The 21,215-nt window shown below is 38.4% G+C and overlaps 1 protein-coding gene and 1 long non-coding RNA gene across 6 annotated transcripts in view; one reads left to right on the forward strand and one right to left on the reverse strand.

Annotated features, from left to right (window-relative positions):
* The window catches only part of LOC149651049 (uncharacterized), a 95,239-nt gene that overhangs the window by 9,482 nt on the left and 64,542 nt on the right, over nt 1-21,215 (reverse strand). The window lies entirely within an intron of this gene.
* On the forward strand, nt 11,321-12,737 carry LOC149651050 (uncharacterized). The gene is made up of 3 exons (XR_016371043.1): nt 11,321-11,893; nt 11,986-12,091; nt 12,425-12,737. It is a non-coding gene; the product is annotated as an uncharacterized LOC149651050 (long non-coding RNA).

The raw sequence follows: 21,215 nt of genomic DNA on the forward strand, positions 1-21,215 counted from the left end.
GGTTTTGGTTTTCTTGTCTTGTCGGCGCCGTGTTTGTATCGCTAACAATGCCACTTTATGATGTTATTTTTGTCTCCATATTTCACGGATGATAGTATTGTCGATATGAACAAGATTTATTTAATATCTAACCAACATACTGAATGAAACCCACTTTCTTACTTCTTTTGCGATGGATCTACGTTACTTCTCTTTACACTAGCATATAAATAACATGTCTATTAGAATTAACTTTGTCAAAGCTAGGGAAGGTTTTCACGCCTTTCCTTTAAATATTTATCTCTCTTCGGGTGTTTTTAATTCGCAACTACAGTTACTGAACTCGCTTTTCTTTATTTGTGATATAACATAAGCCGTTTCGACACTATTAAAAATACACAAATTTCTTTTCATTTCGAGTTTAGCTCTTTTAATTTAATTTTCCACTTTCATCAGACGTCATAAATAATTCCTTTGCTAAAAATCCCTTAAAAGCTATTTAAACAAAAATATTCACGTAAAATTCTGAAGAACTTCGCGCAAAGTTATTAAATATTTGTAAGCTCTTTATACTCTTTGAAATGAAACATTTTTCCACTTAATAATTAATATTTTTAAGAATTCGCGAGACGGGCCAAAATTAAAAATTAAAATGTCCTAATTTTCCTTTTTTCTTGCCCTTGAGTCAACAGTGTTTCGTAACAAGTTTAATGGTGTCATTTCGCTCTTGTATTTTTAATTTGAAACAACCCTTTATTTTATTGATTCCCGGATGCGACTGTGACTAAAGCCAAAATTATTTCACTAGCAGCTAGCGCCTACGCTTAAAACCGGAAGCAGCGAATAGTATATTTGATCTAACCGACACTTAACTAACTCATTTTATTTCTTAGTTTATGGTTTTTTCCAAAGAAAGGAAATTATCTCAAAATATTAAACCTCGTCATACGCAGTTTTAATATAATTTCACGCTTCTCAATAAATTACAGTCCCCCAATTATGAAAAACACGCAATTTCGAGTGTCTGTCTGTTAGTAACGCTTTATCTAGTTGCGTGAAGGAAACTTAGATGGCGACTGTTGAAGCATGGAGTATTAAAGATCGGAGAAGAGTTATGAAAGTACAGAAGTAAAAATGGTTAAATATAAATAAAAAACTTAAACTTAGCTAATTTAATAATTATTGAAGATTACTCCCTTTTATCTTCCAGAAACTTGTGGTGGGTAAATTTCGGAAATTTTTGAAATATTTCTTTCATGAAGTAGATCCTAACAGTGTTATTCAGCAATATCTCCCAAGGGCAATATAATGTAATACGATATGAAAGGAATGGTTTAAACCTCTTACGTGAGAAGGAGGTCAAATATTTGGGAATGGAAAAGGGCGGGAAACTTAGGGTGAATGGGATCTTGGGAAACCCCCTGAAAATGACAATAGCAGAAATTTCTCTCGCACTCGGGTGTTCAATATATGAAATTTTTGGGGGGGACCAAGCTAAGGTACTCAGCGGGGAGAAATAAACCTTATGACGTTATTTTCATGCTCTTTCTACAGATCAGAGTTTTGATCGGCTTAGGAATTCAATTTTCAACGGCTTTCTCGGGGTCTTAAATTTCATAGTTTGTTTCTAACAAAGACAACCTTAACCTTGGTCATATACGCGGAGAAAAGACTTAAAAGTTTCAAACCAAATACAATACAAACTAAAAGGCTTAGTAAACACGCTATATATACACACTTCCGAACTGAACATTTTAATTAAATATATTGATTTGTTTCATATGGCTTCAACTCATCTCGAGGACGTGTTTACAGGGTGTTTCCGATAAGTGTGCCATGAAGTGAAGGGTATATCTGAGTGGGAAGTGCCAATGAACATTTGGTCTATAACATTTAGTTGTTGTAATAGGTTTTCAATCTAAAATCACGGTCCGGTATGATTTTATGTTTATGCGAATCCCGTTTGGAAATTCTCTTCCTTGTTAAAAGGCTTAGAAACAACCGATTTTTCTTTCCTTTTAGCCCTTCCATTCTATTTGTTTTTTATTTTGTCATCCGAAAGCTTTAAGAAACTTCTATTTGGGTTGCCTGTCGCGGAAGGCTAAAGCTTGTCTCGTCCATCGATATTTTCTCTGTCAGGTTATTTAGATGGGGATTGAAGTCGCTGTTACATCAACTCCCTGGAGGAATCGCCAGCCAAAGAATGGCGGATAATATGGTTTCGCTTTTAAACGATCGCCCCCGGAGAGACCATATGCCTCAATATACCTTTTCTCTACCGCGACAACTATGTAATACCTTTTGCTTACGGAGAAAATAACATGAACAATGCTTAACTAAACCTAATTTAAAGTTACGCCTAAATAAAGAGGTCCCTGCCCTTAAACTCAGTTGATTCTGCGGATGAAAAATAACTTTCTCTTGTAGCTAGGGCACGCTTTCTTTACCGTTATATACCGAGCAGGGTTATGTTTTCCCTTAGCTTTTTTTCTAGAAAAACGGAAAGATGGGCTCAGAGCAGATTTACTTCGAGTAAAAACTACCTACAAGAACTATATCCATCCCCACGTGTAACGGGTTTTTATATTATATATAACATGCGTGGAAGCTATTTTGCCAAGGGTTTCCTCATCTTACGAGGGTTTTTTTGCCAATACTAAAACTCTACAAATGCATTACAATAAGCCTAATCCTCCATATGACATAATGCTAAGATGAAAAAGAAAGTGGTATAGTATGTTTATCATACCAGGTATTCCATTAAAGATGGGAATTATGCATATTACCGCGTTCAGTAGAAGCTCAAATAAAAGTTCTTAATCTTCTTACCAATATATTACTAAGACTGTCGCTATGCCTGTGACGGTGGGTTTAAGCTTAATCTTTTGGAAAGTTTCTGATTGCGGTACAGGAGTAGCATGCAGACAAGCCAAACATAATTTTATCTTAACTTAAAACAACAACCCGAAGCAATTTAATACCAGCGAAGGGGCTATAACTCGACAACTAATTTTCTTAGACAAACTACTTTATCTTAAGTTTTAAAGTATTTTATCAAACAAAGAATTTAGCCTCGGGGTGAATTTTCTTCGCCGCGTGTTTGTGCCACTACTACTACCACCAACACCATGTCGTTTAATCCTAAATAAATGGCTTAGTGATAAACACACTACACCAGACTCACTTTGCCTAAAAAATGAGTTCCTTCTACACCACTACATTATAAGTAAACGGTGTTCTTTTTGGAGTAATTTTTTTTCCTTGAGCATGAAGTCAAACACGGTTCTGGGGATCCCTGTATGTCGCGCTGGGGCAATTGATTTGGTAGGGTTGCGTTGGGGATGAGGTCGATTACACTGAACCATTAAAATGCCAGTGAAAGAAGGAGGGCTGATAAAGTGACCTCCCCGATGGCTTTAAAAGTAAGGTCCTAGCAGCTATTTGAAGCTCGTAAACTATTAGGGACCAGTATAGGTTGTGACGGCACATGAACGAAGAAAATGGGTCCAAGCAAGAACTTATCGATATTTTTGGGTAGAACTTAAACTAGAGAATGGAAAAATTTCCAAAGGACACTTTTATGCAAATTTAATTGAGGGAAAATATACGTATACCTTAATATTCTTAGCGTATACCTGTATAAAATTGTTTCGCTCGCAACACACCTGTGTTCAGGTAGTAACCGAACAATTTTTACGCAAATTCCCCATTTTCTTAACGAGATATACAATAAGAAACTTTGTACAATATCACGTTTGTCTCATGCTTATTTTTATTTATATTATATTTAAAATAACACATGAAATAGTTAACCTCCAAATGTTTAGCCTGAATCATTATTTTTAAGAAAAACAAAAATGCGCGAAAAAAAAAAAATAAAATTTCCGTTTCCATGATGAATTTACATATTGAATTTTTTTCCCTCTCTTTTTCTCTCTTATATTTTTGGCTGTATATACAGGGTGTTTGTGAAATGTCCATCAATAATGAAAGGGCGTATTTATTGGGCCACTTTGAGTCGAAAATGTTCTATGACATTTTTCCGTCCGAGCCACTGTTTTCAAGTTATGATTGGAGTAATTTACGGATGACCCCTTAAATTTAATTAAGAAATTGAAAGACAGCGCTAATTTAATGAAGGGGTCATCCCTAAAATATTCAAATCATAACTCGAAAACCGTGGCTCGGACGGCAAAATGTCATAGAACATTTTCGACTCAAAATGGCCCAATAAATACGCCCTTTCATTATTGATGGACTTTTCACAAACACCCTGTATATTCCCCGTTTTTACATTAAAAAATGTGGGAAGGATGGGGAGATTTTTCGAGTATAGTTTGAAGAAGAATTTCTTTTCTCCTCTTTTTTTCTCACAGTGCCCCGTATCTTATTTTAACACGCATCTCCTTTTTTCGCGGTATTTTAACGGCTAACACGGGACTGGCGCGAATGGTAATAAGATGCAAATTTTTAGGCCTCGGTTTTTGCCTCTCTAAACTCCTCCAGGTCGTCCTCTCTGTTCTTCTTTTTCAACAAGGATAGGTCGATGAAGATTTTCACACCTTTTTTTTCATCCCACCTCCCTCGCGTCACTTCCACAAACAAACAAAGACACGCGAGTGTAAAGTTTTTATAGGAACATTGCTGTCCTAATTTGGTTTTTTTTTTATAAGAAAAACATCCGTGCCAGATGGAAGGTGTTTACATCACGCTGAGCTTGTTTTATTTTATGTGATATACAGTATCAGTTTACTTGGGAGGAATGAATTAAGCATTTCCTCAACCCTTTCATTATCTGCATACGTTTATAAGAGTATGGCACTACCTATACTTGGTAATGCTAGAGACTTACTGACAGCTTGTTCGAGAACGAGTCGAGAATTGAAGTCCTACACTCGGTTAGTTTTGCAGTCCATCTTACTATTTAATCTGCATTACTAAGCCTTTGATAGCGTCCCAGTCACCAGGCGTCGCTTTACCTCGATTCTATGACCTACGTTGTCACTTCATGACAAGCTCCAGTTTGTAACCAATGACAAACTTATGGAACATATCTTAGGAACTTATGTTATCAGTAAACAACAAATATTGGTTTCCATAAATTTAATATATAGTCTTACTATATCTCATTCTTATCAACAAGCGATTATTGAATTTAAATTTCAAATGAATTAATTGTTCCTTATAAACTCTATCGACATAACTAAAAACGATTTAATTCAACTGGCGAAACAATGAACCCGGCTGCTCAGTGTTTGGCGCTCTAAGCGGTTGAAACAAATTATTGATTCGATTAAAATAATGTCGACGCTCTAAGTCACGCGAAGGTAATGTCACCGCCAGGGAAAAAAGGCACATTTAAATGATGATTCATCTACACCGACGTTTGAGTTAATATTTTCGGGGGTCCCCCCATGCAGTCCGAAACTAGTGTATGGTACGTCGGTATAATCGATAAATCGTTATTCCAAAGTAAACTTTGATACCACGAGGTTCACAATGTCCCTGAAAAATGGGGCGCGGTCCTGTAAGGTCCGCGATCTCTGACGGACCTCTTAAGAGGTTATTTGTGTTCCATTCCCTGCAAATTAGAAATGATAGTCCTTTCTTGGTTTTTCTTTCTCGGGAAAAGATAAAATTTGGTCATAAGGAGAAAAGCGAAACAATTTCAGAGCAGTTTTAAAGGAATTTGGGGAAATCTTCCTTATTTAAAGTGATACTTGAAGTGTACTTCCGCTTATCAAGAAACTGTTTCTTAAATTCTGTTCGTCACTATGAGTGGTACAGTCATTTGGTAGATTAAGGCAGGGCGAAAAACCAATGCATTTACGAGAGAGTGTCAGTAACCCTTAAAGAATATACCAAGGAACTTGAGTTAGAAATGGGAGAGAAAAGTTTACGACGCCATTAGAGTTTTGCCTCCGTGGTCTCAATTCCTCTTGGTTCCTCTTAAGTAGAAAGTGTATTTAACTCTTCAAGGCTATAACTCGCGACTTAACAAAGCGAGAAAGTCTTTCGTTTTTCCCCCAAAACTTGGATAAGATAGAGAAACTTGGAAAAGAAAGTTATCGTATATGGAAACTGCTTCCCCCTCCCTTTCACGAATAAAACGGTTTCTTCCTTCCTCAAAAAAAGACGTCGTTTCCTTCCAATCGAGTTTATACTAAACTTCGGTTATTTCTTTCCCATTCCGTTGTTTTTCTCCGCTTTTTTTCTACTCTCTCTCTTTAAGTTCATTCCCACTCTGAAAAGGAAGAAAAAATAGCTCATGCACTGGTCCCTAACGCTAGCGGGGCGCTTCCTACAGACCTCAGTCTCGCGTGTTGTATAATGAGGCTCTTTCGTAACAAGCGGGCCATACCGAATAGATGGGCACCCGGGTATCCCTAGCTGTATCCACGCGACACGCTAGACTAGTTGTCTGCTATAGGGGGCGACAACTCAAGAAGAAACCGTCGTTCGGAGGTTTTTGGTCGCGGGGTCGATTGCCCGATTTCTATGATGGTTTTCAGAGAGGTCCGGGTACTAAACCGTTAGTTTCAGAGCGATATGTTCAACGTAGACTCTTGTGTCAAGTTAGAGTGAATTGGGATTTACCAGTCGATGGTAGAAGGAAAAATGTAGTGTCGGGACCGCAAAAAAAGGGATTGAAAGACGACTGGGAGGTATAGCCAATGTCCATCGAAATTGATTTAATGAAGGAAAGGTGGACGGTAGTACACGATGTGTGCTAAATGGAACCAGAGTTCACCATCTTCGGGTTTGAGGCCTATATTGGCTCTATCAAGGATCTATAGTATCGAGATGGCGTCGATCAACTGTTTCAGTCTGTAGGGACGATTGATTGGTGAGATATCGGACTTTTCTCCTAATGAGGCGTGACCCTGAACGTAGCTACGTCTTATAGAGACCCGTAACCTCGACTATCTAACTCTGTGTTTACTAGTCTAGCTAGTCTAGACGGTGCCCAGCTGGTCGCTTTGGGGATTGTTTCCAACACCCTTTATTAAGCCGCAACCTATCATTTTATCCATTTTATCAATATAGAACGTTATTATGGTGCTCCACCACCCAATACACCAGACTATAAAGATTAACCACGTCGAGCCTAATAGCTAGCCTCTATCTCCCCCTTATAGACAAACCCAATTAAAACGGGTCAACGTGAACCTTTGACAAAAGCTTTGCTTAAAGCGTGTCCCTCGTGGCTTTGAAAACGTCATCGTATGCCACGTGCTGTACGTCTCGCTTTGGTGACCCTATTAGGAATTAGGCCAAAGATAGGGAGGTCCCTTCTGTTTGGGACCACTCGAGTAAACACGCAGTAGCTCGCTGTGTAACTTCAGCTGTGAGTCACCCCGTTGTTAGTTAAAAGTATTGAAAGTGGGTATTGTATTTAAGGATTCTGTGAGGTAGAGGTTCATAGAATCAAATTGAGATCCGGGAATACGAATGTTCAAGAACTATTCCGTTATGTTTTTTTTATCACGATGAATGCAGTCACATGTTTTGGATTCAGACTGAGGCTTGAAGTATTGACGAGGTATAAAAATTCATCCCATTAAAAATAGCGCACGTATAACGGAAGAATCCGCATTATCCTCTATTTATATTCTGTCTATCTTTCGAATTATACGCCCAGTTTATCATAGAGGTCAGTATTGTAAAAATGGTCTTTTTTTCTGGATGCCAGAGAGTTGATGGGTTTTTCTTCCTTGCTTGAAACGTCTTCGAGAGACTCGTGCTGGATGTTCCGTCACGCGCTTTGTACCCAGTAGGCCACGCGCTTCATCAAGCGACTTCAACAAAGATCCATCAATGACAAAAGTGTAACAAAAAAACTTTTTTCCCTTCCCGCGGAGGAATGGAGAACATTTTTTTGTCCCCCTTTTTTTTCAGTAGATGGTTTTTAAACGCCGCATTTGTCAACAGGCGTCGAATACTTCTTAAAACGTCCTTCTTGTCCCAGCTGGAGGCCATCTTACTTAAACCACCCCCTTTGCGCCCTGTTTACCATTGTTTTGTCTTGTGTAAAAGTTAGTGTCAAGTTAAGAACTATAGTGTATACTGATATGTTTATATCTAACCTTAATTACTTGGTTAAACCTCAAAGTTTAACGCTTGACCTAGTACAGGAACAAAGCGTAACGTTAGTATATAATTATTGGTAACAATATAGCAGAATTTAAACAGTATGGGCACTTTTTGGTGTTGATACAATGAACAAGCTTCACAATAGCAATTGTTTTCGTGTGACATAATCCCCTCTTTATATCAATTAATGACTTCAATAAAGATACCATGTCCTATATCCTGTTTTTTCAGCAAAACGGTCGATAGACTAGCTGGGGTATAAACGTTCGACAATGATTTCTAAGTGCTTTAAAGAGAAAAGTCCCCCTTTCTCTTTCGATTACAAGAAACTTGATATTCGGGGTCCCTTGGGATGTTGTGGTTAGTTTCTTTTGTTTTATTTGTGTGCGAGGGGTCTAGTAAAGAAACTCTACGCGGTGAATAGCGCCCTGCGGGTGGTGTTTGGGGTTGCGATGTTTTAGGTGGACGGACGTGGGAGATGAACCTAATAAAATCATTAACGCTCTCTTTGCCATCTATGCCCAAATGGTCTTTAATTAACTTAGACAGGACGAGTCGCTCGAGCGCGCCTAATTCGATAGAATACTCACGGTCTTTAGCTACCCGCTTTGACTTTATAATTACCATCCGACTAATCTCTGATAAACAGAAGCTCTGTGTTTCTACGCATTAATATATTTCCTTATGTAGCCTGCGAATATCCTTTCAGTTTCAATATTATTCGTTAAAAACTCCGACCTTTGTTGATTCATGGGTGAAGGGTTGTTTCCAAATTTCCAACGATCCGTTGGAATTATGCACTAACTAAAATATTTGAATTTTGTATATTTTATATTTTCTAAATATGTAAACTCTAGTTATAGCATTACGGTTGTAATGTAATGTTTGAAATGAAACCCCCATCAGTGCGAATAGAAAAGGGGGAAAGCAAATTCCGAGGAATTTATACGTCAGTTTTAGAAACGAAACACGAAAAATTCAACTGAAAGAATTTATAAATTTAAAACTATTTCTAACTGCGTTTCTAAAGTTAGAAATTTCTTATTTTTAAATTACAACGGAATACCATATAGCTAAGCCGAGATATTTGGAGTTAGAAATCCTCAACGGGCTTTAGTTGAACCAAATAAATCTCAGATGTTTTTATAGAACCGCATAAGTTTATAAGGTATGTTTCATAAGTATGAAATTTCCTGTACTTCATAATTTTTGAGGCTTACTGAGAGCTAGTTCAAGAACGACGCGAGAATTGACTACACTCGGTTTTGCAGTCCATCTTCCTATTTAGTCTACGCTAAGCCTTTCACAGCGCCTAACCGGGCGTCGCTTTACGGGAATTTATGACCTACGTCACTTCATGACAAGCTCTCAGTTACAAGTGACAAACTTATGGAACATTTCTTATGATAACGGAGAAGAATTATGTAAGCAATTTCAATAAGCCGTTTATATTGAAAGTATAGGATCATTTTGGTTGCTCCTCAACATAATTAATATGTTCCTAAACGTTTTATCGAGACATTGATTGGCAAGGGTATTTTAGTAGGACACCTTTGACCCGCACCCTCGTCTATCAAGTATATATAGATATAAATATAACGGATGAAGAAATCGGATCCAAAAAAACGACGAATCTCTATTAGTCATTATGAATGACAAAGGGGGCGTTAACGGCGCTTTATATTTTCGCTCGATTGACTAGCTGCTCTCTGGCACAACTCAATGGACGGTTGCCACCTGGATGTCACGTCGGAACGACTAGCTTTTTTTATGACGCGTATACTTTTTCCCATACGCGCATTGCGTTTGGCAAAGAACCAAATATGTTACACGACGAAGTACGTACATGTACTCAGGCGTCAGTCAAGATACGTAGTCGTCGTCGGAGTTTTTATTTCTGTCATCGGTTAGTTAATGTATAAGCTTACATCCTTGACCGAGCTTTTTTTCTTTATCAAACGTCATCATCTATAAAGACTAATAACTTTGTACACTGTTCTATGAATTTGACTGTGAACTTGAACCCAAACTAAGTTGAAAGTTCTTTCTCGTGTAGATTACTTGAAGGAGAAACGAAGTTAATGGATTTAAGCGGAATTGCACGTTTTCACAATGAGATAGTCTTTGTTTAGTTTCCCGCTGAGTGCATTAAGATCAGGCCACCGTGGTTGATATCTGATAAGAATTACGCGATGGAAAGATGTAAATTACACTTCTCAGTCAGTGGTGTTTATGTGATTGAATGGAGTATTCCATGGGGTGGTGGAATTAAAGTAGTTTTAGTCTTTAGACGGTGTCATGTTGCGACGCATTTGCACTTTGTATATTGAGTTTTTCGTTGTAGGGGTGCCTTAAAATTAATAACCATAACTTTAAAACCAGAGTTGAACTAATTCACACGAGATTAGGCTAATACTTTATTTTTTTTTTCTTTAACAATTATCCATTTAAAAATAAAGCATTAGTAATCTTGTTATAGGTTAAATAAAAATCTAAGGGATCCAACAAACAGGATAACTTTGAAACTCTATTCTTAAAATCCATTAAACACGAAAGTATAGTTTAGTGTCTTGAGAATTTAATTCTTAAGTTTAGCATAGAGTGAAACGAGTAAATCTTTGTTTTAAGGAAGGAGTCACGTTGTACTTGTGAGGAAAAGCCCATGCACTCTACGGCTTGCTACGAAACTTCAGAAATCATTCAATATTCTGTTCGTGCGGGGACAATGCACCCTTTTCCTCTTGGCGACACCGACAGCGTCCTTCTTTAGGCATATAGCGAGCTGTGTTGTTAGTCGTATATACGAAATATACTATATAGGCATTAATGCCAGGCGGCTAACAAGGACAGCGCGTCCCTAAAGGTGTTTGTCGAAAGAGAAAGAACACTAATGGATTCGGATCTCCGTTGATATAGAGTGTGGATGTATGTATGGAAAATGCGTTTTAAACACTACAGGGTACCAGCTCGTGCCACGCTGCAGTCTATACGTCTTCGGTTTGTAAACAAATCAAGTTTGTGTTGGCGATAGCTGGTGTTGTATAACGAGATTTTGCTTCAGAACGAATTCGCCTTTCGTCCATTATACACACTAATAATTCCATCGTATCCATTACACCGCATCTTCCGAGGCATAGCGGAAGTTAGTAGTTTACTTTCAAATTAGCCAGGGAATTTTCGAAAACGTTTATTAACTTATTAGTAAAATTACCACCGAACTTAGGGCCTTACCAAACAAAGGAATTTTCTGTTTATATACAGGGTGTTTCTGAAAAGTCCATCACAAATTAAGGGGCGTGTTTATGGGACCAAACTGAGCGGAAAGTACCAAAGAACATGGGGTGTACAACATTTTGTTACGGAGATATGGCCTTCCAAACATTCGCCCCTAAAACAAGGAAATATCCAAAAATGAGGAGTAACACTTAAGACCGACTAACCAGCTTGTTTAAAATTACTAGACAATTTCAATAGCCTTTAATCGAACAATTGATTTCTACCTTTACTAATCAGAAGCGTATAAATGAGTAGAAGTATGCCTACGGTGGTAATGTAAAATTAATCCCAAGTGACATGATGTTTCAAGATCTTCCCAGCACCAAGTAAAATGGTTCTGATTGAAGGGACTTTTATTAGCACAGCGTAAACAACGTTATTTTCAGGAATTAGTCCAAATGTCCACGGGCGGCATTACAAAAACGAGGCAGTCTTTCGAATGATACTTGGATATGTTGGAAGATCCCTGGCTTGTTCCTGATGTCTCAAAACGTAACAAGCTACGCAAGTCTTCATCATCACGGACAACACTCTTGTACGTTAGGTATGACCTTGAGAAAACCTAAAAGATAGACATCTCGAATGTATTTGAAAAACCCATCTCCAATTAAGGGGCGTGTTGTTTGTTTCAAACAGAGTAAACTCGCCCTGAGAACAATTACAATGCAGAGCCACGTTTCGGCGTTAATGGCCCACAAAGGTGGTCCCAAACAAAAGAACAAACTTTAATTTGTTTCGTTCAGTAAGTATTTCATGTGTCATAGATAAAACGCCATGATTAATGCACAAAGAAAATGTATTTATTGACAAGTTTTCGGACCGCGATGCTGAAATGTGGTGGTGCACCATCGTGCATGAACCACATTCTGTTTGGGCTCTAGGAAATATTTCCTAGAGCCCAGGTTAAACGGTGTGGCTTACTTGTAGTTCTTACGGGACGATTTACCAGAACTACTCGAAGACGTACCCTTAGGTTTGGTAAACAGAATGTGGTTCATGCACGATGGTGCACCACCACATTTCAGCATCGCGGTCCGAAATTATCTTAACGCGACCTTCCCTTTGCGGTGGTTAGGTCGAGGTGGACCTGTGGAGTGGCCTGCTCGATCACCCGATCTGAACCCTTGTGATTTCTTTCTTTGGGGCCACCTGAAAGACTTAGTTTATCAGACTGAAGTGCCCGATGTTGAAGAGCTACGTCGACGAATAATTCACGGCTGTCAAACAATTCGCGAAACTCCAGGCATTTTTCAACGTGTAAGGGAATCATTTGTAAGACGTGCTAATGTGTGCCTTAACGCGGGTGGTGAACACTTTGAACAATTTTTGTAACTAGTTGCAATTAAATGTTAAAACTTGTCAATAAATTCATTTTCTTCGTGCATTAATCATGGCGTTTTATCTATGACACATGAAACACTTACTGAACGAAACAAATTAAAGTTTGTTCTTGTTTTTGGGACCACCTTTGTGGGCCATTAACGCCGAAACCTGGCTCTGCATTGTAATTGTTCTCTGGGCGAGTTTACTCTGTTGGAAACAAACAACACGCCCCTTAATTGGAGATGTCTATCTTTTAGGTTTTCTCAAGGTCATACCTTACGTACAAGAGTGTTGTCCGTGATGATGAAGACTTGCGTAGCTTGTTACGTTTTGAGACATCAGGAACAAGCCAGGGATCTTCCAACATATCCAAGTATCATTCGAAAGACTGCCTCGTTTTTGTAATGCCGCCCGTGGACATTTGGACTAATTCCTGAAAATAACGTTGTTTACGCTGTGCTAATAAAAGTCCCTTCAATCAGAACCATTTTACTTGGTGCTGGGAAGATCTTGAAACATCATGTCACTTGGGATTAATTTTACATTACCACCGTAGGCATACTTCTACTCATTTATACGCTTCTGATTAGTAAAGGTAGAAAACAATTGTTCGATTAAAGGCTATTGAAATTGTCTAGTAATTTTAAACAAGCTGGTTAGTCGGTCTTAAGTGTTACTCCTCATTTTTGGATATTTCCTTGTTTTAGGGGCGAATGTTTGGAAGGCCATATCTCCGTAACAAAATGTTGTACACCCCATGTTCTTTGGTACTTTCCGCTCAGTTTGGTCCCATAAACACGCCCCTTAATTTGTGATGGACTTTTCAGAAACACCCTGTATATATATATATATATATATATATATTATATAATTTGATTATGAATTAGCGAAATTCCTGCTTAGAACTTTAATCTTGTTTGTAAAGCCATTTTGAATATTAACTTGGAAGTTTCATCTAGAAGTATTTATCCGACGTAAATCGCAACAACTAGGAATGTGCCTTGTAAAGTTTGTACATCGTTTTGACGCCCTTGTTCTAGTTTATTGATTTTGTCGGTTCAAAGACTGGCACGCATCAGGTTTATACTTACAAACAAAGCTATAACTCTCTCACCTTCTCTCTTCACTCAATATTTTCTAGCTGGTACTGAACAAAGGATTTTGCGTTTTTCAATATTTTCAACCCTTTTCTTCGCGTAATTTTTGAAAAGATACGCGGTGATACCGTATATTAACTTAAGTTTAAATCTCACTTGGCGGAAAATCAAGACCAAATATGGCGCAATGGAGTTCATCAGTGAAATTTTCGTTTCGTAGGACAGAATATGTATTATTTTTTCGGTTTGCGTAAACTTGGGTATTCATTTTCCGCCGACTGATAATGGAGCTTTAGAATAGTTAAAATTTGTGTACTTTTAATCTTTTATACGTTATAACAGAACTTATTTAAATATGACCTTGACCTCGTTGCATTTTGAGTTAATTCCATAATATCTCTTGATCCTATTTTGAAATTATATAAATAATAGCGACCTGAATTACAAATTTAGATATTTATAGCGTATGGCTCGTAATAATATTCTAATATAGCTTGTTTAACAATATAAAGAATTCAATGGGGTTTTGCATTTAAATCACATTCTAAAAATAAATCTAATAATCTAGATAAAGTTAACAAGCTTAGGCATTTACAAACTGCAAAGCTTTATAAAAATTTATAATGCTAAGCGATATAAAAAGATACAAACAAAACAAGGAGGCGTTGAAATAAATTTCAAGGTATTCATTTTTCGCTAACATATGCAACGATGCGAATATAGAACCCTTAGTAATGAAGATTGCTATCGAAGAAAACATACAATACATTATATTACTGGAAACAATTCCGGGAAAGGTTAGAGCCTGATAGATGCACCTTTATAGTAGTTATTTACACGGAAAGAAACCTTCATTTTTTAGTTAGGAACTTAGGGGTGCCTTCCACGATTAAAATTATAACGAAGCAATTATAATAGGTCATCCACGCTAGATAAATTTTTGCTTGGCGCTCCCATTAAAGAATTTTCTCTCTCATTCTCTTAATTAGATTAAAGTTGTGACGCCATACCGCGTGCACGCCTTTCTTTCGAGATGTATATATGAGATAATAGAAAAGATGCACGAGAAATTTCCTCACTAACACAATAACATAGAAAGGTTAGGTAGGATTACATTTATAAAGAAAAATTATGAACTTAATATTTTAATCTTTGCTATTCTTTCATTTAAACTCATTCTGAGATGAACATAAAAGACTTATATCATCGTATTTCCTATCTTTGGTTAAACTAAACTGGGGCTGTAATTGTGGAAACCATTCCCTACGAAAGCCTCTAATTTCGCTTACATAAATTTAAGAACACAAATATCTTCCACTAACATATTTTTCAAAGCTTAGTACAACTGCGTGTGTTTTATTGAATTATATTCAGAATAGGTACAGGAACACCTCTGACTTATGTCTTTTTTAATTAGTGAGAAAATTTAGCTTAAACGTACGTTGTTTTTCGTAAGCCTTGGCAGAGTGACCGAATCACAGCTTTTGGAGCTTGTTTCTCCTTTAGTCCGGAAATATCGGTGTCAAATCAAAAGTGAATTACTGGCTAGGCTTTACGTGTTTCTGATATTAGCCCAAGCTCTTATTCAAAACGAAAACTGGACTTGACAGCTTTTCCATCTAGACCGTATTACCCGAGAGACAACACGATACGTTGAAAACAATATTTCATTTTTGCCACCGGAAAACGCGAAGAAAAGCTCGTTTAGTATATAGCTATAAATAACGCTGGCAAGTTAATCCGTCGCGTACCAACCGAGGGTCACACTAGTTGCTCGAGGATTCTGCATTTCTCAGCATGGTATTGCCTATAGAATAAGTTTTAGCCGCTTTTTAGAGCCTGCAGGGGCTACTTTTCTATGTATATAAACTTTCAACAGGCATATCGCCCCTTCCTCAGATTGATGCTCCTTGAATAATCAACCTCTACCGCAACTCTCCATGTTGTAGAAGGCTCTAAACACATCCTTTGCTATAATGATGTTTTTCCTTCTGTAGAAAAACTTGCTTACAAAACTTTGCGGCGGCAATCTCGTGGTATCCAACTTGAGCTTGGATTCGTTCAATTTTTGGTCCTGTATAAGCACGGAGTTTTGCGGATGAAAATGTATCACGTGGCATATTTCGCCCATTTTTAGAGCCTCATTGGTTCTTACATCCTTACTTTTTCTGTCTCGCTAACTAAGTGATAAGTAGCAATCAAGCCCATTTATGACGCCTTTGTAGACATCCAATGAACCCATCCAAATTTAGGGCCTTTCATCCCGTTTAAATTACAATAACATAAATTTAGTTCTAATCCCTTAAATTATTGCGAAAAGGGACTTATAGAGATTCCGTTGGAAGGTAGTCAATATTTAGATCATTTGCTTTTCCCTCGGGGTTGTAGGACTTTGCAGGAGGTACGGCACGGAGCCGAATCTGTAGTAGCTGATCAATTTCCATTTCCGAATGAAAATATCGAAAAACGGGAAAAGGGAAATTGGAAAGCTATCGGAAGATATGCAAATGGGGAAGAGGGAAGCCTGCTGGCTTCCTCATTGACGGAACTGGCTCTATCCTTTCCTGGTCGTACAAATTCGTGCCTCGGACAAATCGATGCGCCACATTCGCTGGTGCTAAGCTTTAGGAAAGAGACTCGATTGAATTTCCGAGAGTGGCGTTTTGGCGCGAAACAATCTCGGGAACAAAAGCGAGCGCGTATCTAATCGGGCACAAAATTGAGTCGAGATTGATGGCGAGTGAAGTAATGTAGCATGTCCGCCTTTTATAGTGCCGCGTTTCTCCCTATACCATATCCTTTGTGTTTACAGTAGAACGCTGGTACGCGACGATGCCCATTCTAAGTAGGCAATGTCTGTCTTTCCAAGTAGCGCCTTTTCCTATATCGTTTAGCTTAGAGGCCGAATAAAGAACGACAGATTTCATTCAAACGATCTATTATTGTTCGGTAAACAGGTTTACGGTCTCCCCTCGAGTATCGATCTACCACTCTTTTAGATCGACCATAATGGGCTTCTATCCCGATCGTCCATAAATTCTTCTGATACTTTTACCCTAAGGTATAGAGGTATCGAGAACTGAAAGTGTTATTGAAAAATTTCAACTTTCGCTTTGGCCTACTAACTTTATGGCAAAATATATTGGAAAAGAACCACTGTTTTGTTTTCAGATACGCTGTTGAATTCTTATTGCAATTAATCCATTGTCATGATTCTAAAACCGAGCTGGCTAGGATTGAAGCACTTGAACAACTGGTAACTCTTAGATTAGGACACTTTTGAGCCATACGCGTCATGTTTACCTATGAGAATATTTAGTAACAAACCGGGGGATGTATCAAATTCCATCTCAATACCCATGCCTCGTATAAATTCAACTACTTTCATCCTTTTGACTTTGAAAAACTTCGAGTCACTTGGAAAATCCGGCATTCAAGTTTATGGAATAATAAGTTTCGTAACCCGCCTAAACCTAAAACCACCTTCTTGACTTTTGCAAAGAAGAGGTGTTATATATATATATATCAGCAGGGAAAGGGTGCCTTAAAAACTCGTTCCCCGTTTGTCTTTCCGGTTTTTGGTGGATGGCCTCACCGCGATAAGTCATAAGCTAGCTTGGTACTATGGTGTAAGCTATAGTTGCCCGGATTCTATAACGTCCCCATTATATAAGCACAGAAGTTCTCGTCTGGGGAAGTCTATTCCGGGATCCTTTTGGTTGGCGCGGGGTGCAGCTTGGGCCTTCCCGCGCGCCTTTCAGACAAAAGAAGACGTCTTTGTTGTCGGAAATGGCCCTTACTTTCTCCCCCAATACGGCCCACCCGTCTTTCCTTTCGCCTTAACTTTGCTGGGGCTCTCTCTACTCCGGCTGGTCGTCAACAACTACGTCGTGGCTGCCACTCTGGGAATGTTACGGCGGAATGCGGGGCGGTATACGGACGTGAATCAAGGACTCCCTAGACCACCCGGCGATGATCAAAACGCCACCAAAAGCCATCGAGTACCATTTTCTCTACACTCTCCTATACGAATATATCCTCCGTATCTTACCCGGCAAAGAACCTTTTTTTTTTCTTTCGGTATCATTCCTTTTCCAGACGTACAGCAACGTTCGAATGGACCAATATGTTTAGTTTCAAGAATCCGTATAGAGTTTTAGATTATAACTTAAACCCCAATCACTTTTAATATCATAACCCATTCTTTGGTGAGTTGGGCATAAGTTCATGCATGCTGGTCGAACTAATGATCTGTTTCATACTAACGCCAAAGAATGAAGTTGAAATGACCCTTAATGCTTAATCCGAGCTTCATTCTTAATCATTGTATTCCGATTAAAGAGCAAAGGCCTCTGTTATTTCGACCCTTACCAATAGGAATGTCAGCGTATAGGCTCGAGACATAACATTTGCGAGCCCTTGCCCAGTCCATAGCTACCAGAGTCCGAACTTGGCTGACATTCCTCTCACTCTTATTCCGCGAAGGGGGTGGGTAGAGGTACCGGCTTTTTTTCGTATAAGAAGGAAAAGATTTTTGCCCAGGCTGCCGAAGAAATGCCATCAAGGAGAGACAACCTTTAGGAGAAAAAAAGGGAAGGCAAAGGCTATATCCCGAGTCGAAGCCTATGGCCGGGGAATGAAAATGGATTAGAAGCCCGGCCGTCTTTGGGAGTAGCTCCTGATTGATTAGTAGAAGGCTAACATAAGACGCGAAACCCCTTTTTTCCTCAACGAAACTCGGTGGTTACGTTGGTTTGGAAGCTAAGGATGAGGACCCTTTCTCGCGGCTGTACTTGTATCCGAGAAAATCTCGATGATAAGACGTCATGGCGCGCGATTACGCGACTTTACCAGGACCTAGGGCTCGTTGAGGCCTTCTTCCTAATGCATTAGATTTTTTTTTCTTCTTTGCCCAAGTTTCCTCGCCCTTTTCTCGTCCTCTAGTAAAACGGGGTGATTTATCGACGCGGCTTAATCTCTCAAAGACGGATATCTTTTATTTCTGGACGAATATTGGATCAGTTATTGTAAACATGGTAGATATTTATTAGCTCGTTGCCAGATACCGCGTGACCCCGACTTTTCCTTCAAATATTGTTTTTATTTCGCCGGCCGCTACTTGTTCATTATTCTTATAAATGGGGTGACTCGATTTGGCGACGTTTTTGACATTAACTGGGAGGCGAGGATGACTTTTTCCCTTCCTACCATCCATTCGTTCGTCCCGTTCGTATAGAGGCCCTTATAACGTTTGAAATCCAGATGCTGAGTTTTTCTTGATATTTGATCGCCACTTTTTTATTTTTGTTATCAAACAGGGTGCCTATTTTGACACGCGTTCGCGCGCCACCGATGACTTCCTCGAAATCAGGAAATGTTTCGGTAGTGCGGAGGAGCGGTAGTGAAATCTTGATTGAATCATTTCCATATACGATCCAATTACACTATGACAAGGTTATTCATTCAAGATATTTAATGGGGAAAAACCAACCAACTCATTCATTTTTTGCGCATTTTAGCGCTTTTTCTAATCTAATGTTTATATTTTCCGACCCATTTTTTATACTTCAGAGTAATTCGATTTAAGATGAAAACACAAATAACCTTTAACGCTGTGATAATTGTTTGAAATAAGCACACGATTTTTAATGTAACATTCTAATATTTTTTTCTGTCAACGTAACTTTAGCTTTTTCAATTTCGTTCGAAGTATTTTAAGTTTTTGAAGTCGTGAGAGTGGGTGTTCTTGTCGTATCATAAGAGGTAATCCACCGACTGTAGGAAATGGAGGCCTTTCACCGAGGGAAGAGTAGGATATGTCCTGGCAGGAGACAGAAAAGAGAGCTAATGACCGGAAAAGCCCTGTCAAGAAGTCGGCAGCTTCTTCCCAAAGTTAAAAGAAGCGTAAAGACGCGGAGCATGCGTCAACAAACTAACTCTCTTTCAGGGAGTAAGGCAAGCCAAAGAAATTACGAAATGGAAAGATATTCCATGGCCAAAAATTGAAACAAGATCCCTTTAGTTAGACACGACGATTGGAACAAGTGGGCCGCGAGAACGTGCTCCCTTCTAAGTTCCCCATCAGCTTCCTTTCCATATTTAGAACCCCCTACCCGTCTCAGAGATTCATATATATCCACAACTATCTAATGTAATTCCCTTAAGGGACACCCTGCCACAGTGTCTTACGCGATAAATCGTCTATGATTTTTTTCTTCTCAATTTTTTTTGTAGACATAATCACCGTATTTACGACTTCGTCCTATATTTTAATATTTCACGGTAAATTTCTAATGTTTAATTATATTTTGACCACCTCAATCTCTTGGCCTTTTTTTTCACGAATTCGCATTAGGAGATGCCTGCTTTTGAGTTTAGTTAAAACACGCAGGATGTGAGAGTCTAATAGCCAGCTAGAGCACGCAGTGATTACTTAGATTTACTGCCTACGTATATTCGGTAGTAGTAGTAGGCCTATACCAGTATATTACGCGCAATTATGATAAATGCTTATTACAGCTTGCTTAAACGCTGCCTTGTTATTTAATAGTAATTTTTTTCTTCAGTATATAGATGGTTGGGGCGAATGACATTAGTTTTACATGACTTGAGCCGCGCCATTTTACGTATACTTTGAAGAAGAAATTTTATTTGTAGCTGTGTAGAGATGTGCTTCAGAACACAGGGTTATTTTTTCAATGAATACCCTTACAAATATTACAATGAAACACCCTATCCCACGAACACATGACAAAGCCATAAATTAAATTCATTTAAGTTAGTGAGAAAGGATTAGATATGTTCTTTGTTTTCTAATTTAATCCATCCGTTTTAGTTAAAAGAGAGGATATGACTCTGGATGAGAAACTATATTACATAAAATTGCATTCTCGCTTTTAAAAAAGGTTTCCCATGTGCTACGCCTCATCCATAATTGAAAACATGATAAAAAACGATGGTATGGTACTTGCTTAAACTGTAATTGGAATCGTTATTATCCCTAAAAAATTTCGCAAGGTTTATATGGTTGCCGTCGACATAAAGGGATCCATCTATAAGCAGTTCTGCACAAAATGAGGAGTAAATTCGTTCCCTGTTATATTATCGTCATTGCGAGGCGAAAAACGCTTTCGGACGTGTGACGCGAAAATTACTAGCTTGCTGAAGATTGTTAGGAAGATAATTTCAAAAAAAAAAAATATAAGTTCCTCGAGTAGATTACGAAAACCTTTTAAGGGAACAACTGCTGTAGCTTCTATAAGACTATCCAAACACATAACACGTACACTTTTCGGACGGGAAGACCATATAGGAGAAAAAAATACTCCCTCGTAAAGTTTATATCAAAATCCGACATATATATACTTTATACGGAAAATGCCTGAAAAAAAACAACGTATTCTGGAACACACACGTAACGTAAGATCATATTGTAGGTGTTTACAG

This window comes from Phalangium opilio, unplaced genomic scaffold, assembly GCF_054372755.1.
Source record: "Phalangium opilio isolate 3A_F unplaced genomic scaffold, DU_Popi_V2 ptg000082l_1, whole genome shotgun sequence".
NCBI classification, from domain to species: Eukaryota; Metazoa; Arthropoda; class Arachnida; order Opiliones; family Phalangiidae; genus Phalangium; species Phalangium opilio.